General features: G+C 44.1%; 1 protein-coding gene across 3 annotated transcripts in view; it reads right to left on the bottom strand.

Moving 5' to 3' along the window:
- The window catches only part of grid1b (glutamate receptor, ionotropic, delta 1b), a 578,026-nt gene that overhangs the window by 227,885 nt on the left and 324,333 nt on the right, over positions 1-25,808 (bottom strand). The window lies entirely within an intron of this gene.

Raw genomic sequence — 25,808 nt, 5'->3', positions numbered from 1 at the left:
TGTGAGACTTGGGTGAAATGATGAAGATTTACAAGAATGAATTCAAACAATAAAAGATGCAGAAGAGAATAAGGAAACTTTTATGGGAATAATCAAACTCATTTCATATTAGCTTTGAGTTTGACTCTCACGGGGTCAGTGGTCAGGTTTCTTTTTCACGCGACCATCGAGTCGATTGGATGGCCGTACCAGATGTTCATGTTCTTGCTGATAATTGTGGAGATTTTACATTTTCAGGGGTGAATCTATTACTGAATGGAAAACCTAGAAACTTCCCAAACATGGATGGATGGTTCGCCCTCGTTAGCAGCTGCTTTTCAATGATGAGATGGCATCATATCGAGTTAGCAAGACCTTCTGTGCTGAAAGATTTCTTCTAAACCACTGACTCTGCCACAGCAGGGTTTGGCGTAGCTGCTATCTTTTGCTTCCCAGCAGGGAAGACCGGATTGTATGAGCGAATGAGCCGCGCGCCTATCTGTCTCAGAATCATACTGCATTTTTTGAGCTAAAAACATAAGCCGGGTAATGCTGTGTAAGCTCTGAATAACTCTCCCGCTACACTCGCTGCTCCCTGTTCACACAGTACGATACAACAACAATCTCTCGAAGGCAGCTGTTCCGGAAAAAAAGAAAAAGAAAAATCACAATGTGTCCGACTAAACCACAAACTTTGGATCCAAATCTGTCTGTTTCCCTCAGTCCTGTTATGATGGACACTGTATACATCGTCTTATTTTTTACTTATTTATATTTTTCATATCTATGCTTTACAGAAGCAAACGAACCTTGAAGTCCTGCAGGCACTGAAAAAGGAAAGTTTTTCTGAGGGGAGAAACTTCATCAGGAAGCAGAGCGGAGCATGAAGAAGCGTCGATATGAAAACACTCGACGCAGCTCGGCGAGCAGAAGAACAAAAGCAGGAGTCGAGTTTTGCTCTGTTTACCGTGCCGGGTTATCTTATCTCTCTTCTCTCGTTCTCTGTAAATGTTCTTTATTCAAAGTCGACGCTGGATGCAGAAGGAAAACGAGACTTGAAGCTATCCACGAATATGGAGACTGGGACGCTGAACGCTAGACTCGAAACCTACAGTCAAGATGGGAAATATAAATATATGTTATCGTAATTATTCTTTTTAGATCTTTACAAGTGGAGCGAAAAAGTTAAAGTTTATTGGAGTGTACAGCCAGAAGAAAACTCTTCTGAGTCATTACACTCTCAAATGTAGATTCGTTTTCCAGAAAGAGTCGGAATAAAAACTTCTGACTTCGTTTTTTTTGCCAGCTTCAAAAACTTTATTACAGAGGATTACCCCAACCCTTCATAAATTAAGACGGATCTTTCTCGTCCTCTTTATTTCAGTGCTTCCTCTCTCATCTCCTCACTCAGAAAAATATTCAAACTCAAGAGAACAAAGTTTTATGCTCACTGCAAATTAACACGGAAAGCTGCAGATCTCTTGATTTGCATTACATTAATGCCATCAGCATGCATCAGAGAGTCAGAAATATGACCTGCAGAGTTCTTTGGCCGAGTGTGAAGAAAGTTGGCTGAGGATCCGCGATTCTAAATCTGAAGCAGGAAAAGTGCTGAACACCTTGCAGGAAGAGCGCCAGCTGAAGTGAAAGAGTTAAAGCGTCTCAGAGCAGAGAGCGAGTGCAGGCGTCCGGATCGGGGCTGTGCCTGCAGTCATGTGTACACTTAAACTCTCTAGCTTGCTGATCGGGGAGCTAAGATGAAAAAAAGCAAGACTTTTAAGTTCCAGCTGAATTATTATTTGCCCTCACCCTGTGGACCAAAGCTCTGCCCTAACAGGTTTTCTTCAGGGTCTGTGGACACTGAGGGAGAGAATGAGGAGCTCATACATTTGTAGGGAACTGCTGCTCTTTCATCTTGAAAGGAAGTAGCTGAAGTGCTTCTGGCGTCTAACCAGGATGCCACCTGGACACCTCATTAGGGAGATATTCTAGGCAGACCCAAATGGGAATAGACCACAAACAAGATTATGCTGGCTGCATTATCCCTTTAGGCCTGGAAATGACTTGGAATCCTCAGGAGGAGCAGGATGACACGACGAGACATCAGGACACCTGGGTCTTTCCTCATGTACCGCCTCTGTGATCCGTCTTTGTGCGGCGATGATGACTTCCAAATCCATCTGGATTGCACGGCATCTTTGAAAACACTTGGATCGTAGCTAGAATTAAGATTGCTGGTAAAACTGTATAGAAAGAAATGCAGCATTATGAAAACCCCGTGGCTTCATCAGCTTGGAAAAGAGCTGGGAGAAACAATAAGTGGAGGAAATTGACAACACAAACACAAATCAGCACAACGGCAAACACAAACACACACACAGACAAAAAAAGAGTAATGAGTGGAGGACAGGGGAGAGGAAGCCACAAATTTCTCCTCAGTTTGGCCCGCTTCCAGTTTCCAGCCATGGCAGAGAAGATAAAACTAATCTCCAAATTTAGCCACAACCAATCATTACGCACCGATATTTGTATAATGTCAAAGCTGCTCCTCTAAAAAAGCCTCTAAATCTCGTATCAGGAGAGAGAAGAAGTCGCCCCCAGAGAAATCAGTGAATGTGTCATTCTGCAGCAGCTCGGAGACGCTGCTCAGCATCCCCTTCACACTCTGCAGGTCTTCATCCTTAATCTTACTCTGTGGGTCAGTGTGGCTGAACAGAACCTCAGAGCAGGACTGTTTTTAAAGCCTGTGGCCTGATATGACAGCAGGGCTCTCCCTGAATGTGTCTGCCTCCCGACTCAAAGCGATTCCTCACGACTCACGAGTACTGCGAACACTGCAGAGCACTCGTGATAGTGAGAAATGCAGATACATGGACAAAGTGACTTTTCCAGTTTAGTCCACACTCCAGATGGTTCCCGAGCAGCCGATATCACCGCTGTTACTCGCCGGCCTCCACTGGTGAACTGTAAACTGCAACTTTCAATGCAGACAGGCAACTAATATCAACCCTAATCCTCTGCTATTCATAAGAATCTGAACTCCGGGTACATTCAGTGCAGGTGAGAGTGCACTCTGTTTTCATCTATGGAGTTTTGAACAGGCTCCTGGCTAACGCTAACAGATGCTCAGGTAAAGGAACATGAAACGTTTTCTAAAAACCAGTAAAAACAGACTTTATTATTACACAGTTTTAAAATGTGATCCATTACTGGATTTATTTAAATTTAAAGAAATGGACCGTCAGAGTCACTTTGACTGATTCTGTATTAATTCAGATAATTAATAAATAACATAAGTAGTATCGGTCTCTCCCTGCCTGCACTAAACAGAGACAGCAGCAGTCTTAGTAATACTGGTGCGACTGGATGCTGCTATCACGATAACATATGATCTAATATGCAGTGAAACCTTGAAACCTTCTTTCTTTGAAGCTGAAGTTATTCACAGGAAACATGTGAATGTTCAATGAGTTTATTAATTAATTAACAAGAAATAACATTCGAGCCATGTGGTTCGGTCTGACCTTAAAGCTTCTATTTTGGTAGTGAACTTGGAAAAACTGGATTAATTACATTTTTCTGCAGTTCTTCAGAAAAAAGCAGCACAGTTCTCAGTGAATACTGGCTCAAGTCCACACCTATTCTGTGTATCGGAGGCATTAAAAGCTAATAACAGCTGGGACTTGGAAACCGTGTTCATCTATTCAGCCCTGTTACAGTGTCATCACACCGCAGCCTCATCACTGAGGGAAGAGCTGAGAGTCTATAATGAAGGACTGAGGCAAAGACTGCAGCAGCAGCAGCAGCGAGGCCTCCTGAGAGAAACCAAACCACTGAGCTCCATCTTCCTCACCGAGGAGACAAAGAGCTCTCGGCTTGTTCCACAACGATTTCTGCAGGAGAATTAATGAACAGTGGCCAGAGTGATTTGTCTTCAATTGATTGTTTTTTCTATATTCAGTTTAGCTTTTAACTTTATGTTCACTCCACTTTGCACAAGTGAACTGAAGCAAAAATCCTCTATTTGCTGTCTGCAGTTCAGCTGTGTGATTCTGCAGCCCATGTTTTCAGTACGACCACGAGCACCACGAGTCCAGCTGTCCTGCATGTACATGCATGTTCACAAATACTGAAAATACATGAAAAAATGCACCCAGCAACAAAAAACAGGTGGTCCTGCAAACAAAGACACAAGAGGGGATGATCACTGTGCTTCCTTTAAAGTGACAGTTTGGTACTTTGTGGGTGGGGAGCAGAAGGAGAAGATCAATACTACTGTGTCTGTATGGTAGCAAACAAAGCAATAGTTAGTTTAGCTCCCCAAAGAATGTGGCAGTAATTATGGGTAGATAGCTAGCCTTGCTCTTATTCAAACAAAGAAAAATGCGATCTACTAAAATAATATCAAATCTGAAACTACTGGGAGAGCAGGGGCTGTATGCAAATGATCTATAGATCACATAAACCTGCAACAGTAGGAACAGCTCTCGACCTGCAAAGAGTTTTAAGGTTAAATGAATCATAAACAGATTAAATGATAGTATGTGCTGCATTTATTTAGCGGCTGTAGTGGCTGATACTGATGGATGCTGGAGCATTTAACATGTTCTTATACCTTAAATCATGTATATGTTGCCAAAAGTATTCACTGAATTCAGGTGTTCCAATCACTTCCATGACCACAGGTGTATTAAATCAAATTCTGCAAACCTTGATGAAAGAACGAGTCGCTCTCAGGAGCTCAGTGACCTCAGCGTGGTACCGTGACAGGACGCCACGTCCACTCAGTATTCCACAGTCAGCTGTTAGAGGGATTATAACAAAATAGACGTGACTGGGACTTTGTGTGGGCTTCAGATTTGCACAGGGACAGCGTTTAGAGAGCTTTATGGAATGGGTTTCCATGGCGACCAGCTCCCTCCTTGCTTTACATCAAAGCATTGCACTTGTTGATGTAAAGAACGCCGTCGCTGGATTTCAGAGCGGCGGAGACGTGTTCTCTGGGGTGACATATCACGCTTCTGTGCCGGGGTTTGGCAGTTGCCAGGACAACAGGACTTCTGACTGCAGTGTGCCAAGTGTAAGGCTGGGGGGGGTTCAGGAGCTGGGCTCGGCCCCTGAGTTCCAGTCAAAGCAAGTCTTCATGCTTCAGCACACAAAGACAATTCGGACAATTTCATCCTCCCGACTTTGTGGGAACAGTTTGGGAACGGCCACTTCCTGTTCCAACATGACTGCACATCGACGCACAAAGTAAGCTCCATAAAGACATGGATGAGAAATAAAGTGTTCGAATTCAATAAATGCAAACAAATGCAAGCAGTTTTAATCAAACTGGGACACTAACGACTGAAGGAGTCAGCTGTTCACTGTTACGTTCCTGCTGTTAACAAATAAAATTCATTTCCTTCACTGAAAGTTAATCTTGTGTCTGGCTGAGAGAACATGAACCAGACATTTCCCCACGTACACTATAAATCATCTCCTGTTTAGTTTCTGCACTTTTCTACTTTATACCTCATGCCTCTAATCATCCATTCACACAGGCACTTTTGTCTACATGCTAAGTGATTTTCTATCCAGCACTCACACTTACAGGATGCTGCACGGCACACAGAGTGGAGCAGCCAGCGATCAGACCTGCTCCACCTACAGCCAGTCCCAGTGATGTAGATACAGAGAAAACCACAGTTACCCACTTTAGTTTAAACAGAGTGGTGGGTACTGTCACTGCTACCCCTCAGCCTTCCAGTAGATACAACTATAGTATAAGAAAGCCTGACCTCTGACCTCTGACCTTGAGGCCAAGATCAACCTTTTACAGCTGAAGGGTAAAAACACACTCTGATTGGTCCATTCTGAAAATGAATACACCCACAGTCACGTGTGGCTGATGAAGGACGTCTGTGGGACTTGCTGTGAAAATAAAATCACAGTAAAAGTGATGTCAGGGTTCCGGAGTGGCCGCTCTGAGGCCGCCCTGTAGGTGTGCTGTGTTACACACTGTACTGTAACAGAATACAGATGACAAGAACACACACACACACTAACAGGAGGAGATGGAGGAATAGCAGGTGGTCCCATTACCAATGCGACACACTCCTACTCTCCACAGCAGGATGATCATCTCCCTGTGTCTCTCCTCCCTCTGGTTCTCTCGTGTAGGCCTGAAGATAGCTAAAATTGTGCTGCCTTCTCCTCTGAGAGCCAACAGCAATACATTAAGTGGCAAAGGCAGGAGGGAAGAGACAATCATTTCTGCAAAAACAAACATTTCCAAACTTGTTTCAGACTCCAGCTTTTCTTTGAGATTCAGCCCAAAGTGGTTTCTTTAATGCTACAGTGACACCAGGCTTTTATCTGCACAGCAGAGATCCATCATGTTTCCCTTCCTTCAACTTTAAAGATTGTCGTTTTGCTTCATGACGTTACTAACAACGTTCTCTAAATTTGTCCTGTTGCATAAACATCCCAGTGTTTCTGTCAGTGGGATGTGAAGTAATGGCAGCACGCAGGTAAAGGTCGTGTTCATCAGAGAGGTCATGCTAAACGATGAGTAAAGAGTTCCACAGAGCTCTGTGCTGGGGCCAGAGGTGGGCAGAGTAGCCAAAAACTGTACTCAAGTAATAGTAGCACTACCTCAGCATTTTACTCAAGTGAAAAGTCCAAGAAATCACTCGAGTAAAAAAGCATTTAGTAAAGAGGCTACTTGAGTAAAGAGTAACTGATCAGAACATTTAATATTTAAAAACTAGATAATCAGAGAGACAAAAAAAGTTTGGTGCAAATTTTGGTATTTTAAAGACTGAAAAGCAAAGAAATACTACAGATAAATAACATGATTACAAAATAACAAATCTAAGCAGAAGAAAGACTTTTCCAAATCATTATTAAACTAATATTTAATGCGGTTATGTCGTTAACGTCATTTTGATGTAACCTGTAGGTTTGTGTCTGTGTCTCATTGAATTTTCGGTTAAAACGTTTTTATTATTCATTTACTGAAGTTACTCACACTGAGTAGAGTAGCCAGAATAAGAGCACCATTACTTCATAATAATATTACTCAAGTACAAAGTACAGTGTAGTAAAACTACTTCTAAAATACATTTTTACTTAAGTAAATGTAACTGAGTAAATGTAATTAGTTACTACCCACCTCTGGCTGGGACCAGTACGTTTCAATGTAACACGCAGTATTATTAGAAAGTACTTTCAAACTGCAGAACTATCCACACGACACCAACTTGGATTCATCGCTCAAACTAACCATCAGTTAGTCAATAACAATCAAAGCCTGTACGATCTGTCAGTTTCTTTACGGCACTACTGCGGCCTGTTGGGAGGAACCTCGGAGCCACTTTTCACCTGCATATGTCCTTTAACTCAAACAATTCACGAGGTCTGTCGTCTTTCCTCAGTTCGGAGCATCGTCTCTCAGACTGAAGCGGAAAAACCAATTCATGCATTTGTTACTTCAAGGTGGGACCAAAGCTGCAGTGTGACACTAATGCTTGGTGTGTGCATGCGCTTGAAGTGGGCCACACCTGCTAACGTGTGTAACCCTGAGGATAATTCAAGATGGCGGCGCACACTGTTGCAGCGGCTGACAGCTCTCCGTCTATATTCTATGCTATTCTATAACACAGGGCATGCTGTGCAGCTGCCTCTTATTAGTAGCTACTGTGTGTTTTGCTATTTGAGCCGTTGCATGAGTAGTGTCAGATTACACCAACTTACAGAATAAGCAGCACACATCGCTGCACAGGTTCAATAAGAGGGTAAGGATAGAGCCAGCCAGGGGACCGGTGATGAGAGGAATTACATGTTGTATGTGGAGCCTGGAAAGTTTTTAAAGGCTGTTATTTGCAGTAAAACTGAAGCTTTGAACACCAGAAGAAAATGAACGACTGACATTTTATAGATGAAAAGATTATTTATTGATTAAAAATATCAACTAAATGATCATTTGAGTGATTCATGATAATCCTTATTCATCCTTCTACGGCCCCTAGTTCATCCTCCATCTGAAACAATCCTCCACCTTTGTGTGGAGAAAAACATGGACGGCACTTTGACACTAAAGCACAGTAGTGTACGTGTCATCAAGGACAATAAATCCCATGAATTTACTTCAGAGGAACAACTGCAAACCCCACGTTTCCATCTTTTCCTACACAGGAGGCCCCTGCTTACGATTCATATTCTCCAATCATCACAAAAACAGGGCCTCTGTCCACAGAGGATCACATCCAGCGTACTCCACCACCCGTCCTGACCAGGCGGCACGAGCACCCCAGCCCCAATTATACAAATGACAGATGTTATTGATAACGAGGCAGAAAGCCAGGCCGCAGGCAGCGACTGCCTGGCTGGAGGAACTGATTTCAGACGTGGAGGAGGAGTGAAAATCTACTGTGCTGCGGACGAGCACAGGAGCGGCTTCCTGAAACACTCTGAAACATTTCCATCTCATTTATCCAAGTGAACAAAGATGAAATGGGTGAAACGCACTAAACAGCTTCCTGAATCTTCAATGTCGAGGAGGAAATGGAAAAAACAGGAAGAGGCGGAACAAAGCACTTTTAAATGTGCAGATTATGTTCTACATGCTTCCTGTTCTGCTTATTTAGCGCTAATTGTTCTGCGACACGTTTTGTTCCTGGATTCTGAATCATGATGGAGTCCAGCGTGACGTGGCGCCGTGGTCGTCGAGCGCAGGGAGGCCGCGTTGATAAGCAGGCATCAGGTTGTTTCAGTATGTCGAGGCCCCGAAACGACAGAGCGTCCTCTGAGCGAGACTATTCTGGGCTCCGTGTGTAGGTAGGACACGGAGCTGTCACGCTCAACTCCCCGGGGCACGTTAAACATCCCCACACATACATGCAAATTTATGGAAAGAGGGACAGAGAGGACTTAATGAAGACAAATGTTCAAGCATTTGTCACATTTTTTCCTTATTTTTGTCTTGCCAACAATGGAAAGCTTGGCATGAACACAAGCGCTATTTTCTCTCCCTGTTGTCTCCCTTCACTCAGCCTTTTCAGCCAGCTGTCGATGGCTCACTCCAGATGTTTTTGATTTTTAAATCTCAAGGAGACTCAGAATCGCTGTTTTTTTGTTTTTCAGAGGGACTTTTCTGAACCATGTGTCACCTGCATGGCTGCGCTTTCTGTGGCTAAATATGCATCTTCATGAATTTAGATAATTAGTAGTGCGGCGTGATCAAAGACTCGGTTTAAGTTCGGCTGATCGTCCGTCTTCTTTGGGCCCTTCCACTCGTGGCTCATCTTCACCTGAGACTGTTTGTTCATAGCCTGAAATCCAGCTGTCATCACATGCAGTGATCCTCCAGAAGACATGTGGGCGAGCTCGAAGCAGAGGATGATGTTTGTGTTCAGGTTGGAGCGTGCTCAGTGCAAAGGGTCAGAACGTGACTTCCATGGAGTGACTGGAAAACAGCTGCTGGGATCTCGGTGGACATACCTGGACATGCCAAATTTAAACCTGAGAAGACTTTTGACCTTTGTGGACATGTGCAATCTATCTTTAATTATCTGTTTCTCTTCAGTGATTTCACATTTTCTCATCTGAGTGTTGAGACAGATGTGAGGCACGTTGTCTCAGCCACATCTGTGATATTCGACTGTAAAACAAAGACGTTTCACACCCACTGAAATATGATAAGTCAGACTCTACGAGCCGATCTCCGCTCTAAAATACATATTCCCTCACACTCACTCACACAGCAGGAGGCCCGGCGTGTGTCACCCAGCTTTCCAGGGCCTTTCCTCTCTTATCGTATCACATCACAGCATCGCAGCAGCCAATCAGAGACACAGACTTCCAGTCATCTTCACGGGAAAATTCTTATTTTAGAAATAACCAAGGAGGGGAACGGCTCAAAGAAGAGTGCGAGGTGGGAGAGAGACAGAGAGAGAGAAGGTAGAAGGAGATAATTTAGGAGCACGACGGGGAGAGATGATGATGGAGACGGACAGATGGCGAGAAAGAACAATAAGACCGAGAAAGAGCGTGCAAAGAATAGAGAAGCAGCCGCAGAGCGACGTTCACGGGGAAAAGGAGAGAGGGCAGAAACGATGGGGAGAGCGACTAGAAAGATAGTAATAGAAGATAATTCTCAGTCCTGGGAAAAATACACCTTCGTCGTTTCACATTCACCTTTTTTTCTACTAAAACTGCAGCTTTGTATTTGTGTGAAACGGTTGTAACAAGTAATCAAAGCGAAGAGCGAAATCTGCGAAGCAAAGCCGAACACGTACTTCAACAAGTGGCTCAATCAGACGCGAGGCATCAACCGCAGCCAATTACATCAACGCTACAACAATAATCTCCACGTACCTGAGGAAAATCACTCTGACTCCTGCTCTTTTTCTGCTTTTACATTTATTTTCACTAAAATGAAAAGTGTCTTTTGTTGTCTGTCAACAGACGAACAACCGCTGGGCATCATCTCAGAACCAAGTCTCAGTACGTATTACTGGTACTACTTATTTTGGAGATAAACGAGACAAAAGAAAAGCTGTAAATTCACCACATGCATGGGGTGGGGGGGTCCTGCTGCTCTGCTTAGCGAGCCCAAATGTAATGAAGCGAAAAAGCAAATCCAAACAAATTTTACTCTGGATCAAAAGTTTAAAAAGCCTTTATGTTGGAGGCCTGTCACAGGAGGTTAAAAGCAGCCGGCAGGGCGAAAAGAGCAGCGATTAACTGGCTGAGGGAGCCTGAACAAACCATTTACTGGTTACACCATGAAAATAGAGTCTTATTTAAAACAAGAGCCCTTCCTCCCAGCCTCATCATCTGCAACAAGCTGCCCTCGTTCAGAGGTCTGAACACTTTATGCATATTTAGCAGGACGGAAAAGAAGCCAACGTGGCGTCTCTGCCACCGATCCTTCTCCCATTTATTAATGTTACACATTGCAGCTAAAATACAGACAGACAACACGCAGTAGGGAAACGCCAGTGAGCCCAGAGCCAGTATTTTAAGGTAGTATCTGAGCTGTCTTCACTTGATCTCACTGTTACTGAATAAATTAGAGGCGATAGAAAGAGAAATAAATCAGGCATAAAAGCACTCTTCCCATCGCTCAGTCTAATTCCTTGCTCTGTTCCTGCTCTGGTCATCTTGTCCCTCTCGATCTGCATCAGACCATCGGGGAACTGCGTCTGTTCATGCAGAAGACGAGTCATGATGCTTGGCTACAGTTTGAGAACCTCCATCGACGCTTTTTTCCTCCATTCAGAGTTAAAACACTGTAAATGATTTGTTTCAGTCTGACATCATCCCAAATATAACAGACCCCAAAACACGCATGCTACCTTACTTTTGAGCAGACGTGTCCTAAAATGCTATTCAGCTCCTTTTATTAACACTATTCACGTGTAGCACATCTTTGTTGGTACGGTGACATTAGGGATCGCTGTTTTCAAAGCATCGCTGGTGCTTCGAGATGATAAAATGGGAATGAGATGGAGTCAGGCTGCTTCGGGCTTCAGTCTCAGATTGAATGGCATCACTTCTGAAGTTGCAATATGCGGTAATACAGCAAAAAAATGCAAAACTGTTGCTAGTTGCATATAGAAAAATGAGCAATAGCTGCTTGCATTCAGAGCCAGAACCGTGTGGATTTGAAACAAATTCCTCAACAGTGTAGCTGCATGATGGATATTTACCAGTAAAATTATAGATGAGTCATCATCATTATCTGCAAATATCTGCCCGTCTGTCTGACAGTGATCGCAGTCACATTGTTGTCCACAGGTTGAGTATTTCACAAAGAGGTTGCTCTTTGGAGCCATTAGCTAAAATTTTGAAACTCCACCGTGGGTACTGCTCGACATTTTTTACGTCAGCTAGCCTGCAAACTTCTAATTCAACTGAACCTCATCATTCCTCTTTTACATGGATGCCTGGAGTTATAAAAACTCGTCATGCATCATGTCTGTGAAGGTTCTCAGTCATCCAGGTCATCGTCGTCTAAGGAGCTTGGAAAGAAAAGCGTCTGGACTTCTTTAAGTTTCCTTGAAGATGTTTCATCCAAGAAGCTTCTTCAGTTCTAAGAGCAACTGGTGAGATTCCCAGATTTAAGCCCTGTGGGAGTGTCCCCCCAAGAGGGCCATGAACCCCCTGTTGATCCTCTACATAATCACACGACCCAAGGTGTGAAAACAGGTGTGGGTCACAGTCAGCCACGGTTTGGGTGAAACCATTGTGAGATGTAGCCCCACCCTATCATGTGATTTACTGAGGTCAGATGGCCCAGGATGTGAGTGGGCGATAAGCGTCACCCATCACTTTTCCTAAATCGAGTTTTACTTGCGAAGCGAAACAAACAGTGAGTGAAAAACACAGGAAACTTCGGTCCTGTGGTCAGAAGTCCATCTCCTGTGCCGCCACTTCAGACCCATCGACAAAAAAACATGACTTCATTAAAGTAAAGCGTGCCTACATGGTTTGTTTCACACACGAGGAACAAACAGCCAGCATGCTCGTTTATTTCCAGGCTTTTCACAGTATAGCTCTTCAGCTCAATGCCACGACTTGGGAAGATTTTGTGTATCCTATTTTATTACGACATACAAGATCCGGGTGCACTCCTATTTCAACCCTCAAAGCGAGGAAAACTAGAGAATGACAGCTTAGAAATGCCTCTTATATGTTCATGGATTTGCTCAGCTGACACGTCATCATGTAAATTCATGTAAAAAGTCTTGCATGAATCAGGTACATGAAAACAAACAAACACATTTAGAGGTTACTCAGACATTGCATGACTGGAATCAACAGGCAAATATGATAGAAAGGTGTGAGGACGTTATTAAAAAGCTGTTCTTTGAGGGGACGTGTAGCTCCCACGCTTCTGCCTTTAATCCATGTTTAGGTCATCAGCTGGTCACTGGGCTACATGCACCGATACTATCCACTGATTAAGATTCATTCACTGAAAGCTGGGCCATCACAAAAGGCAGGAAATTTCCTTTAAGACGACAGGTAAAATAAATTTAGTGATTGTTTCAACTCTGACTCGACGCTGTGCTCAGGAGGACTTCGACAGTCAGCAGGGGATTCGGCTCGAGGATGACTCCGGGGTTCTCGCTTTTCATGCCTTCAAAGAAAAATCATTCTTCTATCTCCTTACCTTTTTTCCCCAAGTCTAAAAATCAAGGTGAAATATGTGAAAAACAGCTGCTGCACCAATGAATAATACCCATCATGAGGTTTTCTTGAAGATGTGTGCTGAACCTTGGACAGACATTTTTGACGAACCGTGTTGGAATAAAATTAGAACTACTTTTAAAGTCACCGACTCTTCCAAGGCCTTACTTTTCTCAAGGCTACAATTTCTAATAAATTACAGAAAATATTTGAAACTGTTTATTTTATACAAGGCGGAAAACTAATTTGACTTTTGGTGATGTGGGCAAGAGAATAAGCCCAACAAGCTCATCTTGTAAACATGTGTCCAAAGATCCCACAGTCAGTCTGGTTAAGTCCTGCTCGCAACAAGACTCTCTATCAAATCAGAGACTACAACAGAGGACTGGAAGCAATTTACATTGACATTTGGCTGACATTGCTTCCCCGAGATTTAAAGGCAGCAGAATACTTCTTAAATTACAACAAGTAAAGGACACAAGAGTCAAAGTTTCTTAAGAATCTGTTACATGCAGTGGTGAGAAAAAGTGTTTGCCTCCTTCCTGATTTCCTGTTTATTCAGATCATCAAGCAAATTTAAACATTAGACAAAGATAACACGACTAAACACAAAATGCAGTTTATAAGTGAAGGTGTTTATTATTAAGTGTAATAAAGTGATTTCCCCTAAACATAATAACTGGTTGGGCCAATCAGAGGTGGACTTGATGCTGTGGTTTGGATCATTGTCCTGCTGCAGAACCCACATTGTTAACACAATGCCAGTGTTCCCAGGAGTGGACCTCCCAGCAAATCCATCCAAAGGTCAGACGATGCTCAGAGCACATGTTGATACCTTATTAATGCTTAATAAACTAAAGAAAATGACTGACTGTACATTTAATGTTAGATAAAAAACCTTATTTCACTGAACATACATAGCAGATTAATTTTAATCTTTCCCACAGAGCTTCTTACTGAGTCAAGCAATCCAAGTGTGGTGAGCAGTGCTGGGATGCAATAGGCTGCCATAGATGTGCACAGTACACAAGCTAGCAACGAGCTGCAAGACTAATATACCTAAATAATTCAAATTACCCAATAACGGAGCACCTTTTTCTTGTACCAACATTTGTCGCTCCTGCCTCAGCTGACCGCTAACAGGCTAAATGTTCTCATGTAGTTTGTAGAGACAGATTTGGTTCACTTTTGTGTAAAAAAAAAAAATAAGAAAAAAGAAAGAATAAGAGGAAAAAGCTACAACTTTACAAATTCATCAGCTGCTGCGGACCAGAGTAAACCAAATATACGTGGCTAACACAAGAGCCTGGGATATTTAAACTCCATTGATTCAAGCATCAGCTTTAGATCCAAAACTCAGTTTCCTGCTGACTCTTGGCCCCAGTGCATGATGGTCACATTGTCTGCAGAAAGGAGCGATACAATTGTGAGGTTCCCAAACTAAAACCAGAAACCTTTCTCACCTCAGCTACACCATGAGATCAAAATCAGGGTCAAAGACCGGGCCAGCGTTAGTGAACACATACTAAGGACATGCTTGACATCGTGGCAAAGATACAGACACAGCTCTCACTTTGGTTAGACACGGAACAGATGGCTACTAACTACAGTCTTACTAACCTAACCTGGTAATCTGAGCTGCCTGAGGGCTAAATCACACGTGGCCTGCCTCGTCATACTCTCATGGTATTTGCAGCAACCACGCATTTGTGGGGAGGTCGTCTGATTAGAAGAAGAGAAACTGTGTTTGCACAGCCGTGCACGGATGTTGCTGTCTAAAACTTCATTAGCATCGGGTTGCCAGATTCATGACATGCGGAGCCACGTGTACGAGGAGGAGGGCTTCGGCAAGCCGCCTGCTCGAACAGACCACCGTGGCAACATCAGGTATCAAAGAGCTTTGTGTTATCACGGAGAAACACCCTGTGACCTTGCCTTTCTTCTCGCAATGCTGCCATCAGCAGCCAATTAGAGAACATCTTAACAGAGACATCAAAAGGATGAGGCGAGAGAGAGGACATCAGTGGATTACATATGGAGGCAGCAGGTGTCCACACAATATGACTCCAAAGCACGCGGGCCTGCACAACGCCTTATTAATTAATGACTACAATATACACAGCAGGACTTCAAACAGTTTCACTCACACCAATCGAGAGCACCGAGGTTAAAAAGGACGACAGCACACCGCGTTTTATTTAGAGGTTCATTTTGTTGGATAACCACGTCTTTAACAGCGTCTTCATTTTATCACTGAAGCCGCTTCGATACTCTGAGAGCTACACAAGCAGAAGAAGAACAGGATTTTCAAGGTTTTGGAGGTTTAATATTATAAAAAATATTTCAGCACGAATTGGACTCCAATGGAAGGACCGTTGTGTTTCCAGTGTAGCCACGACAGGCCGAGAGCTAACAAGCTAAGAGCCAATGAGCCATTGTCTAACAGCGTTTTGTCTTGGCTTGTGCAGCCTTAAATATGTATGAAGCAACACGAGGTTCTCTCTAAGTGGCTTTCAGACCGGTTTAATCCTCTTGGAGAGTTTAGCCCAATGAGGGGTGAACAGGGGCCATTTTAAAGTGCAGTTAAATTGACAGAGAAGCATCCATTCATTTCCTTTGTAATTAAAAGAAAATCACAGAGGCCAAGAGAAGGACTGCCAAACAGAGGCGATGGACTGAAAGCAGAGAAACGCACTAAATGGCTTATTATTTAATGGATGTAACAGTTTAGACAGATCAGACACATGAGAGGTTAAGTACTCAGACCGGCTGGCAGAAGTTCACCAATATCAGAAACGTACACACTTCAGGCCCTGCAGCTGGTTTAAAGAAGCCTGTACAACATACGGGACTCAGATCTGACGAGCTCGTACAGTTTCTGTTCATCTTTACAGACAAAGGAAACTGTTTGAACACAGATAATGAAATTTCAATATCATGCGGTTTTATGAAGGGATAAGCTTTGTCTAAATGAGTCAGTTTTCAAAGCCAAACAATAGATTAATGACCCATTTTATTCTAAAAACATTTACTCCTCTTCTTCCTCTCACAAAATAATCTCTCTTTGTTCGAAAACACAGCTTCTTCCTACAGTTGTTTCTGCATGAAACACACGCTGACGTCTCCCTTTGGTTTGGATCTCGACCACTTTTCAGTTCAGTTTTATTTACAGCGCCAAATCACAACAACAGTCGCCTCAAGGTGCTTTATACTGTAAGGTAGATCCTACAATAATACACAGAAAAACCCAACCATCATATGACCCCCTATGAACAAGCACTTTGGCGACAGTGGGAAGGAAAAACTCCCTTTTAACAGGAAGAAACCTCCGGCAGAACCAGGCTCAGGGAGGGGCGGGGCCATCTGCTGCGACCGGTTGGGGTGAGAGAAGGAAAACAGGATAAAGACATGCTGTGGAAGAGAGACAGAGATTTTGCCCACACCTACTTTCCAGTAAGAGTTTTGAGTGGGAATACGCCCAGAGCATTATTTCCCTTTCTGTGACGTCTCTTCACCCCTGAGAATCACTCCTGTGACTGATCCGCGCTTTAGTTTATGCTTTTGGTTCAGTTTAAAAGCTAAGAAATGTGTAAATAACCAGGATGACTTTCTGGTCAGTTTAGCAATTATCTCAAACACACTCAGTCATCACAATACCCAACAAGGCCAGTTAAACCTGAGGGATCGATATCAGTCCAGTTTAGAAGTTTGGAAGCATGAACCATCGTCAGCTGCTTCGGTGCAAACAAGTGACCACAGGTGCAGTGGAGAGCAACAACCACACAAAGGGACTGTTTTAGCAGGTGGTGTCCACAGACCATTGCTCTCACGTTAACCCGTCTGAGTGATTCTTCTCCAGCTTTGTTTTCTGTTGCCGTTTTTCTCGTTGCTCGTAGTCTGAGACGGTACCTGCAGGCTGCACAGGAAGTCCAGCTGCCCCAGGATGATGCATCCATACGTGCTGTGTCTCCCGGGACAGTCTGAAGAGTACGTATGAGATACTGGGAGATGGACTGTTATGTGAGGAGAGGACGGGGGTGTAGAACCCAGAACAGGACCAGTATGTTCCTCTGTGTGAGGAGGAACAGGACGAGCACTGACACGATGACTTCTGAAGACAGTCCAAAGATAGCAGAGTGAATGTGAGTGTGAATGGTGGTCTGTCTCTCTGCGTTAGCTGTATGATAGACTGCTGACCTTCCCAGGATGTACCCCACCATTCACCCTCTGATATCTGGGATAGGCCCACAGGGCAATACCCTACCTATTTCAGTGTTTCTGCATTTTAAACCACAGATAATGTTTCAAATAAGAATGCGGACTGAGAAGAGCTGAAAAAATTTGCTGCGAAATCTTATTGGTGTGTTTTGTCAGACTCGATGAAGCTGAGGCAGTGAAGGCTGAGGAGTAACCACAACCTGCTCACTGATTTGGTTTAGTCCTTTAACGTAATGAGTGAAGTATGGATGAAGCACACAGAACAAATCACACAGCCACACAGATTTATCGAGAGCGCACTCGGTATGCAAACAAGCTCTACGAGGAGGCCGAGACATAAATGCATCCTAACAGCGATGGGCCTCGGGCGCAGCTTTCTTCTTCTGTCTGGAGCTAATCTACCCTGTTTCTCCTCCCACTCTACCCTTTTCACCTCTCTCTAATTCACTGCGCTCTCTCTTTTCTCTCCTCGTTCCTCCCGGTAACTCCGTATTTTAATATTTTATACTTTAATCATTTTCATTTTAATCTGATTCTTTTCAGGCACTTTTGCTTGGATAGAGAGCTTAGTACTCTGGAGAGCTGCGGTTCATCTGATCATTCTTGTCAGTGATGAAACATTCATAAAATGTCAACAGAAGTGCGCAGTATGGTTCAGTCGCACGGCGCCGCGGCACAATGAAAACACGAGGCGTCATCGCCTTGAATCCACTGAAGAGGAAACACGCTGACTGTTAACGCTCACTTTTCTGCTCTGTTTGTGATGTGAAGAGCTCAGACTGTCTGTCATGCATTTACTGTTTTTACAGATGAGGCTGGTGTAATTTTACCTTCTGTTTTTAAATCAACAGCCACATAAAGTCTGCAAAACCACTGATTAATGCAGCTTTTCAAATCAGGTTCTCTTTGTCTTTTGTTTTTTTACATTTAAAAGCCAATAATATATTAATCTCTCAGCCTGTGTCCCCCTCAGATGGTGCTGTCATAGTTAGGTATTATTTATGTGACTAGTTCAGTTTGGGGTCATTTAGAGAGAACGCCATAAAAGTGACAAAATCCACCAATCAGGAGTTACCCTACAAAAAAAACATAAACATCCAGGAGGTAGCCAGTGTGACATCACTCACTGATGATATCTGATCATGATGTTTCAGCCTGAGACCCAAAAAACATCAAGGAAGTGTTTATTTAGACCACAGAGTAAAGAAACTAAGGGCTGTTTTCTCATTGACTTTATTATAGTCACATTTTCTCTGCAAGCACACCAGTCGCCCCCTGCTGGCCATTAGAAATAATGCAGGTTTGAGACCTGGCAGCTGTTTCCATTTATTACAAACCGCCTCTGTTTCAAGCATCACTCTGAGAATAGAAACCTGGTGGTCACTGTTGGTACTGCAGGTAAAACAAAGCCAGGAGTGATTTTAATGCTAATGAGTTTCGAGGTTGTTTCTGACACATGCAAATCATCTTCCTTTCCCACAGATTGCACACTTTCACACGTGGGTATCTCTGTGTGGAGATGAACTTCGATGTTGCGGCAGAGAGGCCTGAGGATGAGCCTGAAATAGACTTTGGACGATAATGGAGACGTACAGCACAGACAAATAAGCTACATCATGCTTCTCAGTAGGATTATAGTGTTGCTGATTTTGTTTGTATAATGGTATGCTGATAAGAAGAAAACATAATGCCATCTGACTTATTATTTAAGTGAGCCAGTCAGCATTTTTGCTGCTGTACAACTGCCTTGTCTTGTCTTTGCTGCAAATAAGCCGTTACATTAATGTGCAGCTTGTTCTTCTTTGCTGATCTCCATCCTGAAAATGATTACAAAGCCTGGAGAATGCATAAAAACAAATCAGCGTCATACCTACTTCTGCCGCTACTCTCAGTGCTGTGACTCGGTTTTTATATTCTGCAGCGCTCCATGGAAAGACAGGATGGCTGTTCAGAGTGATGAGCACACAGAGGATGAATGCATGTGAAAAACTGAGATTCGTAGTTCACACATGTGGGCTAGCATGTGGTAGGTCTCAGGATGAGCATCACAGTTGTTAATGCAAGTGCAGCCAATGAGAGTCAACATCATCAGTCAAGCCAGATGTGGGTCAAACCATCTGGGTGTGAGCAGTGCTGCCAGTCAGGTTAGTTTAAACAGTGGTCAGGTGAAGCCATCCATGTGAAGCATGTGAAGGTCTATGTTATCCAAATGCTCCATCGACTCGGCAGTAATGACTGAAATGTGTCCGAATGTCTTTTAGGACCTCAGTAAGTCCGTTTTTCTTCTTTTTGAACCATTAGCCACCGAGGCTCCTCTGAACCCGTTTCACTTTAAATGTAGCATCTTGTTTTGAGCGGCGGTCCGTGGGGAATGGTTTTTTTATGCTATTTCAATTACAGAAACTGCTTTTGGAAATGAGCTCGAGTCACTTTATTTCCTCTCTCCACAGCACACGCAGGCCAGCAGCTTGTGTGGCCCCGTGAAATACTTTTCACAATTTATGGGCCTCTATCAGGGGTGTTTTACAGAAACACTGGAAAAGAAAAGAAGAGGTGATTGTGCTTATTTACCCTCCCACACACACGCACGCACTCTGGCCTCTGTCGATATCTTTATCAGCGTTTCTCTCCGGGACGGCCGTCCGTTCCACCTGACAGCTGCCTCTGATTAGGTGTTGATGAAAAACACAGTTTCCCAGAGCGCACTGCAGCTCGGCTGTCCATCCGTGCGGTTGGCCAGCCGGTGTGCGGCCAGCGTGACATTTGGAGTCTGCAGCTTTGATGCGCCTGAGCTGCTGCGTCACGCTCAATGAAGCCATGCAACGCCGGCCATATTGATACACACGTAGAAGGGCAGAAATCAATCGTCCACTCTTGTGCTGTGTGTGCGTGTGCGTGCGTGTGTGTGTGTGTGTGTGTGTGTGTGCGTGCGTGCGTGTGTGTGTGTGTGTGCCAGCAGCAGGGCTTTAGAAAACCTGCGCTACCCAATTTTTCAGGTCGCTACTCTGAATTTGAGAAATAGAAACTCTGACATGTTGCACTCGTTCACCCCGTGGTGGTAAATGCTGGATAAACTCTCGAGGTGAAGGCAACTTTCAATAAGTCAGATGCTATTTGGATACGCTGGTTGAATAAATCCTAATGATTTCATTGACCTCTGACCTTTTCTTAAGCATCGCCCTCGCAGGAGTGTCAATCTCCCACAAAGTAATTCTCACTGATGAATAACCCCATGACCCTCCTCGCTCTGCAGCAGCTGGAACACGTAGTCTTTTCATCACTCCTCTGTTGATGAAGCCCATTAGACATTTTAAAATAACAAAGACGCTCTCCATTTTAAAGACGCTGCTGATTAAACTCGAGCAAACATGCGTAACCACAGAGAAGAAGTGTGAAATTCCTCAGGAGTTTATTTGTCAGAGTGGAAGCAGACGCCGTACAGAGCTGGTAAAGAAATTTCGCCCTCTCTCACTTTGAAGGTATCACAGCAGAATAAAACACAGTAAAGCAGAAAGATTATTATTGTGATAGAGGTGAGGTGCTGAGGTAACCGGAGCACACGACTGACATCACTGCTGTGACACTCGGCGTGGGGTTTAGGGCTAGCTCACTAAACTTACCGGGTTGTGTTGTTACTCTAAATGGGCTTCCTAAAAATCTTTTCCTATGACGAGACATTTCTGTCCTGATTGAGCGATGCTTCATCCACGGGGCACGCTGTGGCCAATGGACCAACACGGCAGAAAACAAAGCAATGAAAGACAAAACGAGGTGATATCGATTTGAAGAAATGACGTCTCTGGTTGTTAGCAGCACAGCCTCACAGGAAGAAGCTGCCTTAAATGATCAGACATGAACGATGATGTCAGACGATGACGCTCTCCCCGTTTGTGTGTGTGTTTCATTATGTTCAGGACAACAATCATATGACCCACTATGAGCACGCACTTGGTGACAGTGGGAAGGAAAAACTCGCTTTTAACAGGAAGAAACCTCCAGCAGAACCAGGCTCAGGGAGGGTGAGGAGGATAAAGACACGCTGTGTTAGAGAGCCAGAGATTAACAATAACTAATGATTCAATGTGTATAAACACAGAGTGAGTGAAGAAGTACTCGGTGCCTCATGGGAAGCCCCCTCACGCTGTTTGCAGTCCCCACATCAGCTCAGACCAGACCAACTTCATTTCTGCGTTGGCTTCCAAACGTGGCCACCAGTGGAGAAGTTTAGGCTGCTGCTGCAGAGCTTTCACAGCAGCCTCAGCTTGTGGAGAAATCTCCGACAGGGAATTCATCTGGCTCCTCACATCACGCTGGAAGCTCCGGGCTGGCCACTGCAGCTCGTGATGAGGAGCAGAATATCCCCGAGGAAGTTTTGTGGGACGGAAGTCAAACTGTGAACACACGCTCAGCTGCACATTTGCACTGAAGCTACGAGGGAAACGATGTCAACACGGCACGGCTGCGCTAATATTTGTTTTAAGAAATGTCTCCGATTACCCAACGAGATCCCACACAGACACAACTTTATTATGTGTTAATAAAACATTGTAATTTTTAATAACGTGCAGGGACGTTTAAATTACAGGAGAATTATGCTCCCAGTCGCAGGCTGTGTTATAAAATATTCATGTAAATGGTAAAAATACAGAAATGAAGACATCTGAGGAAATACAGAGGGTGAAATATGTGAAGGTAAAATAATAACACACAAACCAGTCTAGTGGGAAAAAGTGAAAAGCCAAATATTAATGCAATAAAAAACCTACATAAAAGATATTCAACAGTAACTTACATCAATAAATAAAAAATGAAATAGGATGTAAAAAATGATTTTGAAGTCGATGAAAACGTTGGGTGCATGCAGTTACCCAGCAGGACAGGAGACGAGGATGCTGAGTGCAGTGGGATTATTAAAAACCATCAGGAGACTAATAACCTTTAATTATTAACCCTCACTGAGATCTTCTACCTGTTTTATGTTTATTTGCTCCCCGTGTTGCAGCAGTCATCTGCACCCATCAAAGAATACTCATAAAAATGACTCCCAGCTATCAAAAATAAAAAGTGCACGACGTTTGCTCTTTATTCTGGCTCATGAAGGACGATTCTTCAACTCTGAAACACGGCGCAGCGTCCTGCCACGGTTACGTTTGTGCTGCGAGCAAACGTCTTACTTATTGCCCTTTGGGACAAAATTGCACCAGAGACGGTTTTTTGAGCTCTGAGGTTTCGGATGGATGAAAAAAGTAAAAAAGCGAGGGCGGAAGGAGGTGAGCCGAGGAGCTTCTTTAATCATCATCACGGCCGACTGACAGTCCCGGACGGTCGGTGCAGACTCGGCCAGACAGCCGAACCAAAAAGCCCATCTGCTCCTCGTATCCCTCAACGATGAGCCTCTAATCTGAATAAATGGGCCTCCTCTGCTCGGCTCGCGCTCATAATGGCCTCGCACGTCACGCAGAGCGAGGAGGAAGAGATGAAGACGAAGAGGGGTTAGAAGACTTGTGCACGTGTTCAAAGTTGGCGTCCAAACTCGTCCTCAAACTTCGATTTGCCTCTCTGCTGGACTCGTCCTGCTTTACAGCGCCGCTCATATACTCAGGCGCGATGTTCACCAGTGAAAGATGTTACATGAAATCCATAAAAGGACAGATTTTCAGAGAAACGATGAATGGTTGAGAGAATACAGACTGACAGAAATTAGGGAGGATTAGTATCAACAGGAAAACAAGAGGATCAATACGCGTGTGTGATTAAGCCCAGAGAGGAGGCCTGTCTTTTTCCGCGCGTGGCGTAGCAAACCAAATCTGCCCTCTGAAAGGACAATTAAGTTTGAACGGAAAACCGATAAAAGCTGGACGGCGATGAGGAATCTGTGCGCTGTGAGGAAGCACTACCGACAGAAAACAACGTACCAGCAGCTAAAAAACATTGCGGTCTGGCAAAGCTCACTGGACGTGTGGGCTGAACGTGTGCCAAGTGTCAATTCCACTTTCTTTTAGGCTTAAAAAATGGCACTGCAGCGTAAACATCAATTTTCTCCTAAATCTTCTGCCAAAATCCATTTTTTCTGAAGGAACGGGCCGATGATTACACGTCACGTCGTTGAATTTGCTGTTCACTCATATTTGAAGGTTTTGAAGTCACATCAGAGAGAAAGGAAAAGTCCCCACGGTCCACTTCCAGACGCTGGCCTCTTCTGAGCCAGAGCGCCACTGGACGCCGCTGACCGTTCACAGCTCTGTGAGCAGCGGCGTGGCGTCGCTTCCAGGTGAACAGAAGTACGAATGGATCTCTGAGCTTTTCGAATAAACTGAGCAAATAAACCTGCAAAGCTTGAAATCAGCTCATTCATCACAAAACCTAAAGTTAACTTAAAAATAAACTCCTGCTATAAAAGCAAAGACGTGAACGTAAACAGGGAAGCTTCAGGCGTGCAAACACTCTGAAAGCGATGAATTCAAACCCAGAAACAACCAGCCGCAGTAACGATGATCGATATGCACACAGTCGCTCCGCACAGACTCCGACGCCGCCTCGACTAATTGGTAAGCGGTGCGGTGGGATCACGCAGCGCAGCGTGTCTCCAACACACCAAACACTGAAAACATTCAGCTTTTTCTCACTTATAAGATGATCCTCCACAGGCTGTTCCCAGATACCTTTGAAGTGAGCACTTCACTTCCATTTAACAACTAAATAAACACCAAACAGGCCCATTAAAGAGCTGCGAGCTGCTGTGTTTTTGATACAATTAAAGATTCATTTACAGAGGATTGTAAAGGACGCTTTTATGACACTGAATCTGTGGATGGGAAACACCACACTGTCACATCTGTCATCACGTTACATCACTGGTCTGAAGCTGAACGTTATCGTTCAGTCTAATGTTTCATTTACTAAAGTTTGAGCTCACAGCGCTGTGGTGTCAGTTTTCTGCTACAGTCCAGCATCCTCGACATCCACAAGCCGTGCACGGACGCGTACGCCACCAAAACAGCCATACTGTGTTCATTACTCGACTGGCCCCTATTTTGGGCCAATCAAAACTCTTACATGACGGTGACTCATCTCATCCATCTGTCGTGAAATAACTGGCTTCTCTCACACTGCAGTAAACATGTCTGTCGTGCAGCGCGGCTTATTAGTCAGCTGGCTCGCTGGCAAGCACCCATTCAAAGCCCAAGCCAGCTCAGTAAGAGTTTGGGTTATTACAGGGACCTCGGAAAACTGTTGTTCCCTGTAATGTTCCCAAAAAGTCTGAGAACAGCTGAATTAGTCTGCTGTTACAGTGAAGGAACAGAGGAGTGTGATTCACAGCTTTGTTTATTCTAAGAACTGCAAGAAGAATAAAAAAAAAAATCACATTTCCTCTCTGTTTTCTTTCCAAGCTGAATTTCTACAACATAAGAGAAAAAACATTTCTGCTCACTTCCAGCTCCTTGCTCTTAAACTTAGAGTAGCTTTGCATGATTTTCAGCTCAAACACACCCTGACTCATTTTCCACAGGGCCTCGGTGACGGGGGCGGGGCCTTCTTTGATACCACACAGATCAGACACTGCTATCCATACCTTTCCTTCATGTCCTGCTGTCCTGCAGGGCTGGTGGAAGGAAAGAAGCCAGACTGTGCTATAACTTCATTAAGGCTGGAGTGGAAGCAGCAGGAATTTAAAAGCCTGGATAAATAGATTCAGCCTGCGTGGCTTGGTGCCACTACAGAGGGAGAGAAGAGTGTTTTTGCAATTTCAGCAAAGCACACCTTTGCAGTTCCTCCTCACGTGACAGAAATTACAACATTCCACATGAAATGATGTGTTTACTATCAAATCAGCTGAAAATGCTGTCAAAACAGTGAAATCTGAAAGCTTCTCAAACCTTCAGAAACTCTTGGAGGAATTGTTCGGTTGGTTTAGCAGGGAGTGAAAATCCATCAGTTTCTTTCACACAGTTATCCAGCAAGTTATTAACAGGAGAGAACATGATGCAATTAACTGACAGCTGTATTGAATTTGGCAGTTGGATTGATTTACGTCTCTGTGTCCTCTCTAAAGTCCAGTTTTGGTAAAAAAAAACATCAACGCAGTTTGTTGTTAAATTACACCCATGCTTTTACTCCTTTCTCATAACGGCCTGTCTCCAGTCCTCAAGATCTAATGGCTTTCCCAGCTTTTGCTCCCCTTGCAGCTCCGCCTTGTTACATTTTGTCACATATAATGTCATCAGCCGGCGCGATCCTCGACAGCTCGGTCCATTTGTTCACCTCCTGCAGCCACGGCCAAACTCTGTGCTCGGCACTGACAGCGCTGTTTTGTGAGGGAGTCCCCGCTGACCCGAGCCGGATCAGAGGTTCACTCGGAGCTCTCATCGCTCGACCTGACGCTTGTTCATATCAGAGCTGCAGGGCAGCTTCACACCAGAGCACGGCAT

Source organism: Oreochromis niloticus, linkage group LG8, assembly GCF_001858045.2.
Source record: "Oreochromis niloticus isolate F11D_XX linkage group LG8, O_niloticus_UMD_NMBU, whole genome shotgun sequence".
Taxonomy (NCBI): Eukaryota; Metazoa; Chordata; class Actinopteri; order Cichliformes; family Cichlidae; genus Oreochromis; species Oreochromis niloticus.
Note: the sequence above shows the minus strand (reverse complement) of the source record. Positions and strands in the feature narration are given on the sequence as shown.